Source organism: Lactuca sativa, chromosome 4 (genome assembly GCF_002870075.4).
Source record: "Lactuca sativa cultivar Salinas chromosome 4, Lsat_Salinas_v11, whole genome shotgun sequence".
Taxonomy (NCBI): Eukaryota; Viridiplantae; Streptophyta; class Magnoliopsida; order Asterales; family Asteraceae; genus Lactuca; species Lactuca sativa.
The window spans coordinates 332765082-332773212 of NC_056626.2; the positions used below are offsets into that span (position 1 = coordinate 332765082).

The 8131-nt window shown below is 34.8% G+C and overlaps 1 non-coding gene across 1 annotated transcript; it reads right to left on the reverse strand.

The window, feature by feature from the left end:
- Positions 1–6035: 6035 nt before the first annotated feature.
- On the reverse strand, positions 6036–6142 carry LOC111917923 (small nucleolar RNA R71). Its single transcript, XR_002859057.1, has one exon. It is a non-coding gene; the product is annotated as a small nucleolar RNA R71 (small nucleolar RNA).
- Positions 6143–8131: the final 1989 nt, after the last annotated feature.

Below are 8131 nucleotides of genomic sequence, written 5' to 3' on the forward strand. Positions count from 1 at the left end.
GTGCCTATCTGACGAGACACTCGTAATACCACTTGACGAAATCGATGTTAACGAAAACCTCCACTTCGTGGAGGAACTAGTCGAGATCATGGATCGGGAGATCAAAAGAACGAAACAAAGTCGCATTCCCATAGTGAAGGTTCGTTGGAACACGAAACGAGGACCTGAGTTCACCTGGGAACGTGAAGATCAAATGAAACAAAAATATCTGCATCTCTTCCGAAACCCTTGAAGTCCCAGTCAGAGTTTAAATTTCGGGACGAAATTCCCTCTAACGGGGGGATGATGTGACAAACGTCAATTTCGAATCAAGTCAAAGTCAACAAGTCAAACCGATCGACTCGATTAACCCTTGTGTATTAGGTTTCACGTTATGTAATTACTATTCAGTGCTCAATTTTAATGAGAAATCATCAGTTGGAAAGTTTGTGTGTTTAATTTCAGTAGCCTTAGAAATGCTGAACATAGAGCCAAAGTGATAACACGCCATTTCACGCTCATCGAGAGTGTGTACAACACTAAATCATGGCTTAACAAGGTTTACGGACCTCGCGTTGTGAAGCCGGACACTCAAATATATCAAAAACGAAACCTCTCTTAATCGATTTCACTTTAACTCTCTCTATCAAAAATCTCTCCCAAATCTCTCTTTGTATGAGAAATCTCTCCAAGAATGTGAAATCTCTCCCAAATCTCTCTCAAAAGTTCCCGTAACTTTTAATGTCATTCGGGCCATCCCGACCCTTAACCGGGTCAACAACGGCTCAAAAACAAAAGTTTACGCGAAAAACGGACTTAAGGAGCCGAAACTCCTCTCAAGGATGGAAACCTCCTGAGGACCAAGCCTCGCTGTCTAAGCCGAGACCGAGCCTCGCTGTCCCAGCCGAGACCGAGACCCGGAAGCCGAAACCAAGAGCCGAAACCGAATCTGGCCACCTCTCGGACCGAAGCTGCGAAGGTCGAAGTCATTCGGGCCGAACCTCGCTCTCGGTTCCCCCTTCCGACCGAGCCTCGCCTCTAGCTGCATCTCGCACCCTCGGTTCATTTCCACCCTATCGGTCCATCTTCTCTACTTTCGGTTCCCAAGCATCAGAAGCCGAACCTCCGGGCCACGCTTCAGATTTTTGTCACTTTTCACCCGTTTTCACTATTTTTAACATTTTAAGCCCGTTTTTCATTATTTTAACGCGGGATTTTCTCCAAAAATCATATTTTAACATTTAAGACCATAAATGACTATAATTTAAACATATTTTTGTGAAAATCTTTATTAAAGGAATAAAATCTAGTGGGTGAACAATTGAGGTGGAGTGTTGATTTTGCTTTAACTTATGACACAAGCAACCTCCCCCACATCCACTCTATGACCAGCCACACCTCCCCACCTTATATAGGTCACTTAAATTTCCTTTCCACTCAATTATTATCCCTCCCCACGTTCTTAGAGATGGAGCATCCATCCTCTCTCCTCACACTTCATTTATTCTCTCATTTCTTCAACAATAGATCAAACGCTTTTCTCTCAAACTTATTCTCTCTATTTCGAGACCCCAAGGCTGATCATCAAGCTTTATTATACTCTTGGTAAGTAAAATTCACCCTCCTTGTGATTGTTACACTTCATTCTAATCCAATCATCGATTGCTTACACAAACTCCATCACTTTGATGTTAGATTCTCGAGAATCTTCAAGGCATCTTCAAGTGTTCTTGAGTTGAACACTTCTTTTCTCCATCATCCATCTACTGAAATCACTCAAGGTGAGTTCATAACCCAAAATTTTCATGTTTTTCTTAAGTTTTAAGGGGGAGAATACAAGTTAAATCATCAAGAACATAATTAAATTCTTCTAACAGCTTTCATCAGAGAAGTTTCACCCCATTCATGGACTGTTTTAGGCAACATAAACATTTTAGTTTTCAAAACTGTTTTAGGTGCAGGTAGTTCAAGTTTTTAGCTTTAAAATGACTACTTGAACATCTCCATACGGTTTTTCTACAATTTATGGTGATTTCTAGAAATCTGACTATCGTTTCAAACATCAACTCGGACCAGTCTGTGATTATGGACTTGTTCACACAAGTTAGAGGTCACTAAAAATCAGGGGGAAATTTATGAACAAACTAGACTCATCTTCCAAACTCTCAGAATTTACGGAATTTGATTTGGACATTTTATGATTTTTCTACAAATTTTCTAATAATAGTTACAGAAAATGTTATCAATAGAAAAACACTGTCAATTTCATTTCACCTTGTAACATGTTGAGCAATGTATATATCATTATGTGATTATGTGTTGTTGCAATATATGACATTTTTGTCTTAATATATAAATATACGTCAGTTAACAAATGGATTTTGCTAGATAAAGCATAGAAATAACAAAGTGTTATAATCAAGTACATCCAATACATACAAACGTTTGATTAAACTATGTTAAGTATAGTTTATATACATTACTACTACTACCCTTGTTTTGATAGACTATAATAGGTATAGTTTATGATACTTTACACAATACATATATTTCAAAATGGTACATTTATACAAAAGGGAACTTTCATTTCGTTACATGTAAATTCGTTAATGACTTTGTGAGACATTCGCTTCGCATTACTTAAAGTCCTGTATTGTAACTAGAGTCTCCTGGAGGGAGAGCATGATAGTTGTATATAGATCTATATTGGGTTTGAGAAACCCACACCCAAGCTGCATGCAACAGCTAGACCGGCAGGTCTGAGGTGACAAATGTCATAATAATTCCGACGCCTGAAGAACGTCGTTTTCAGGCCAACTAGGTCATAGCATGGTTATAATAACTCACAGAAAGTATTAACAAACATAAGAATTTACGGGAAATTCATTGACATCATACGCGTTTATGTTGAATTAAACTCATATTATTTTCTGTAAATAAGGAAGGTTACTTATACGTTTCGGTCTTTTGATATAAGACTACATTACACATTTTTAAAGGAAAATATAAGAATTTTCTGGAACAACCGTACATTTACTAGACAAGACTTTTCATAATTGCATACAAAAGGTTATGAACTCACCAACCTTTGTGTTGACACTCTTTCAAACGACTTGTATTCTCAGGAAATCACTAAACAGGAAATCAAGTGCATTTTGAGGATGGGACGTTAAGGCGTCAAACATTTCATTTTGTTGTCAACATATTGTAATTGATTTTGAAACATGTAATGCATACAATAATGTAACTCTTTCAATTATATATATGTTGGTTGTGTTTACTTTCATCACTATTGCCATTGTTGTTATGATACTATACATGAAGTCCTCCACTCTCGGACGTTTCCGCCATCCTTGGTTTGGGGGTGTGACACAGGGGGATCAAAAGAAGTTATGGCTCGTGAGCAAGAGCACCTAGGTTCATACCTCTTTCATAGCAAGCAAGAGAGGTCTAATTACAACCATTTGTAATCAGGTCAAGTGAAAGATAGCAAGCAGGTTGTTGATCAGAAGAAAGATGCAACAACATAATTTTTATTGTATGTTAGCAAGAATCATAAGCAATAGAGCAAGTAGTAAGAAGAAAGAAGAAAAGAAAGAAGTAGCAGGAAAAGAAAGGCAGGTGGAAAGAAAAGAAAAGCAAGATAGCAAGCAAGAGGTTTGTAGCAAGTAGCAAACTAGAAGTCTATAGCAAGTAGAAGATGATAACAAGTAGAAAGTTTTGGGTTTGTAGCAAGTAGCAAACAAGAACGATTATAGCAAGATGCAAGAAAGTTTTTGGAACTCAAAAGTTTAGCAAAAGCAAGATATAAGAACTTTGTGTTCTTAAAGCAAGTAGCAAGATTGAATCACAATGATTCGGATAGCAAAAGAAACAAGATCAAGATTGTCAAGATTAAGGTGGTGAATGTTGGGTTTAATCTTGACACAGATGTTATCTTAGTTTAATATTTGAATTGAATAAAAGGTAGGGTTGAATGGGTCATGTGGGGTATTTTGGGGTATTTGACTGTCAGTTTGTTCCTGTAAAACAGGAAAACATGGGCTTATTCTTGTTTAGTTTTTGTTAGGTTGTGTAGGCTATAAAAGCCTCTTGTTTCATGAATAGAAGAACAACCCTATAGAGTCACAAAAACTTCTTCATTCTCCCTGTATCACTCTTTCTTGAAAATCACACATTAAGTGTTGTTATATCTTATTTGTTGCTACAATAAAGAGTGATCTAGAGGGTCTAATTTCCATCAATCACAAGAAATCTTCCCATAGCTATACAAAAAAAAAAAAAGATTTTGGAGATGCCTTTTCAAGAATTTTTCTTAAAACCTTTAAAAAATCAAACATATTTTCGTCTATTTCTTAAAAAAAAAAATATTTTCTAATTCATTTAAACTCTTTCATTTTCACAAAGTTTATTTAAGTCTTTTTGGCCTTTAGAAAACCCAATATATTTTCACCTTATCATTAAAAAAACCACTATATTATACAATTAAATTTAGTGCATCAAAACCTTTATATTTTTTGAAAATTTTTAATCCCATGGATTGTAACCATTAACCCGTTAAGAATCAATTACCTAAAACTTTTTTGCTATCTAGGGTTTACCGTACTCAAAGCTCTAAATTAGACATTTTAAAATTTTTATAGGTTTTAACATAAAATAAAATAATGATTTTTTTCTTGATTTAATGAAAAATATGATAGGTTTTTCTAAGATTTTGGTAATTTTTTTTAAAGGGGCATTTAAAAAAAAAAAACAAAAAGCCTAAATAATTTTAAATAAATTTCTTTATTAACAAAAATTAGTTTATATTTTTATGATTTTATAGTTTATTGTTGTTTTTAGTTATATTTATTTATAATTTAGGTTTTTTTTAAATATTTTGTTTGAATATGTTGTCAACTGTCTTATTTTATTTTATTTTTTTTTACATTTTTTAGTTTATATTTTTTTGACATGTTGTATAATTTTGTTAAAAACTTTTAACGTTTTGTTCGGATAAAATTTTAATATTTTTTTATGAACTTTTATTTGTTTATATTTGTTAAAGATTTCAAGCTACTCTCCGTAAATCAATTACATTTTGCGATTTATAATCATGTTATTCTTTTACTTTTTGTTTTTTAATATAAATAAGACTTATATAATTTGTAATATCCCAATGTTAAGGTACTTCTAAACTCATCTTTATGATTTTATTTTATGACATTTTGGTTAAGAGTTTTTATTTTTAGATAAAACCCTCACCTTGTTAATTGTTTTTAGATTAATTTTTAGTAGTTAAATTATTAGCTAAATTCATTATTTGTGTTCGATACCCAACTTACTTTAATATACTATATACTGAGTAGGTACACTACCTATAGGTGCATTAGTAGATAAGCAGTTAGATTTATAAATTTAAAGTTAGATATGTATAATTTGTGCACATAAAGTTTTTGGCACCGTTGCCGGGGAATGACTTATTTGATTTTTAGTTTAATTGCTTTCAGTTATTCGATCATTCTTATGGAGTAAAAAGCGCAAAAAGTTAATTTTTCTGTATTTATATTTCTGTCTGATCAGTAACCACATCGCGGACATCTTGGCCACATCGTGGTTACGTTACAGTCAATTTTTAGTTTAGTTTTTTTTGTTTGTTTTACACGCTTTTTTTAGTTTTGTGTTAGTAGAAAAATACGAGACATCACAACCATGACAATGGACAAGTACAAGCAGCATATGATGAACGAAAACAGATGGGGTCTTGATCCACTAAAAATCCCAACCACGACAAAGTTTGAACTTCGGGGGCACATTCTTGGCTTGCTAAAAGAACTACCTTTTATGGGAACAAGCACGAGGACACTTATGAGCACATAGAAGAGGTGGTAGAGGTTTCACATTATTTTTATGTACTAAACGTGAGTAGAGATGCGGTGATGCTTCGACTTTTTACGGTCACATTGAAGGGTGAAGCTAAGGAATAGTTAAAATCACTTCCCTTTGGAACAATCACGAATTGGGTTGACTTTAAGATTGAATTCATCAACCAGTTTACCCCTCCTTCAAAATTGATGAAGCTAAAAAGAAACATATTGAATTTTCAACAACTAGAGTGGGAGTCACTATATGGAGCTTGGGAAAGTCACAAGAGATTGCTATGACATTGCCCTCAACATGACTTCAATGTGCAATAAGAGATATCAATATTTTATGATGGAGTCAATGTGTGCACTTGACAACTTCTAGACTCACAAGGGCCCATGACAAGGAACGATCCGACAACAAATAAAGCTTTGATTGAAGATTTCGCTAAGCATTCAAGAGAGCATCACAACTCAAAGGAGGATGTCACCAAAGAAGCATCAAGTAAAGATAGAGGTCAAGATGCTATCACTACATTTATTGCAAAGCTCGATGAAATCGAAGAAAAGATCACAAAAATGTGAGGATCAATTCAAGATAGATGTAGAGCTTGTGCAAGGCCCCATTCTACTAAGGATTGTCAGTTGGATTACAAGAGAGATCGTGATACAAAACAAATTCTAGAACTTAAGCATGATCTCTACCAAATTGAACAAGTCCAATAAGAGAAAATATATGCTCTCGAGTCAATGTTATTTAGATTCATGGAAGCTAGCGAAAAACGACATGAAGCTACAGACGCAATACTTAGAGAACAAAAAGAATTTATTTTAAGTATCTGTACACAAGTGGGGAAATTAAAAAGGTTGTACAAGAAAGGCTACCGTATTCACTTTCATGAAAAATCAAGTCAATCCAAAATGCTCAAGCCATGGCCATTTATACAGAAGAAGAAGATGAATTGGTGCATACGAAGGACCTTGAAGAGGATTCTAATCAGTCACTCGAAGTAAAAAAGAAAGAAAGAAGAAGAGTATCGTGAAGCTACCTAGTCGCCACGACGTGGAGGCAATAGTGCCACATCGTGTACAATAAAAGAAGATTATGATTTTTCTGTTATTGAGCCAAGGAAAATCTAGTGAAGTAGGGAAACACAATGTTCATGGAGCATAACGAACTTGAAGAGCAATTAGAAAAAGAAGAAAAGATTTCAAAACCTCTAATGTCAACGCTGAGGTGTTTGCTTTTACAAGGCCACCATATCAAGTCACAAAGGCAGTCGAAGAAAAAGAAGAAGAATATGATAAGCCTCATTGTGAAAAGAAAAACCCGAAAAGAGACAAGACAAAGCTAAAGAGATGGGAATCAGGAAAGAACCCAAACGAAAACACAAAGAAGATGTCAACCCAACAATTCAAGAAAACTCAAGAATGTTCTTCAATAGATGGGTTTCCTGCAAATGAACAAGGCTCAAGATGATGGAGAACGAGGAGGTTATACTTCCACCCGACGCAACGTAAAGTGGGAAGGATTCCGACTCACGACTCTTCAAAAAGAAGTGCTTCTCGACAGGCAACCCGATATTTTTAGAGTTTGCATTTTCTTTTGTTTTTTATTTAGTTTTACTTTTATTTTTCATTTTATTTTTATTTTATCTTAACCGAATGATCATGTGTTTCTCTACTCTTTCTGTCTTATTTTGTAGTGATGAAAGAAGTGAATCAGTGAAGGAGCTTAATTGGAAATAGTCGGGAGATTTTAGAAGACTAGAACCTAGAAGTCGCATTTTTGAATAAGTGTGGGGTACCTAACGAGAAGAGCTTTGAAAAAAAATCACTATGTGAAGACACCATGACGTGGTTATCATTGTCATGTCGTAGCAATTCTTATTTTCGCGATTACATTTTTCCACCATCGACACCACGGCGTGGTGTCACTTTCCCACATCGTGGTCGGGCTTCAGTGATATATTTTGATGTTTTCTTGCACCATACTTTTTGAAGATTTAAGTCTCTAATTCACATTTTTCTGGCACATTTACAGTAGCTGCATGGGTCCCATTTCCGATTACACTTTTGAGATGTCCAAGCTTTCCCACCAAAAAACAAGATCAACCTCACAATTTCTATCCCAAGGGAGTCTGTTCATTTTACTCTCTCTCTCTCTCTCTCTCTCTCTCTCTCTCTCTCTTTAGTTTTATGTTTTTCATAGCATGCAATGGGGACATTGCATAAAATAAGTGTGGGTAGGGGTTGATTACATTAGAGTACAAGCATTTGAGTTTTACAAAAATTTCATTATCATAAAA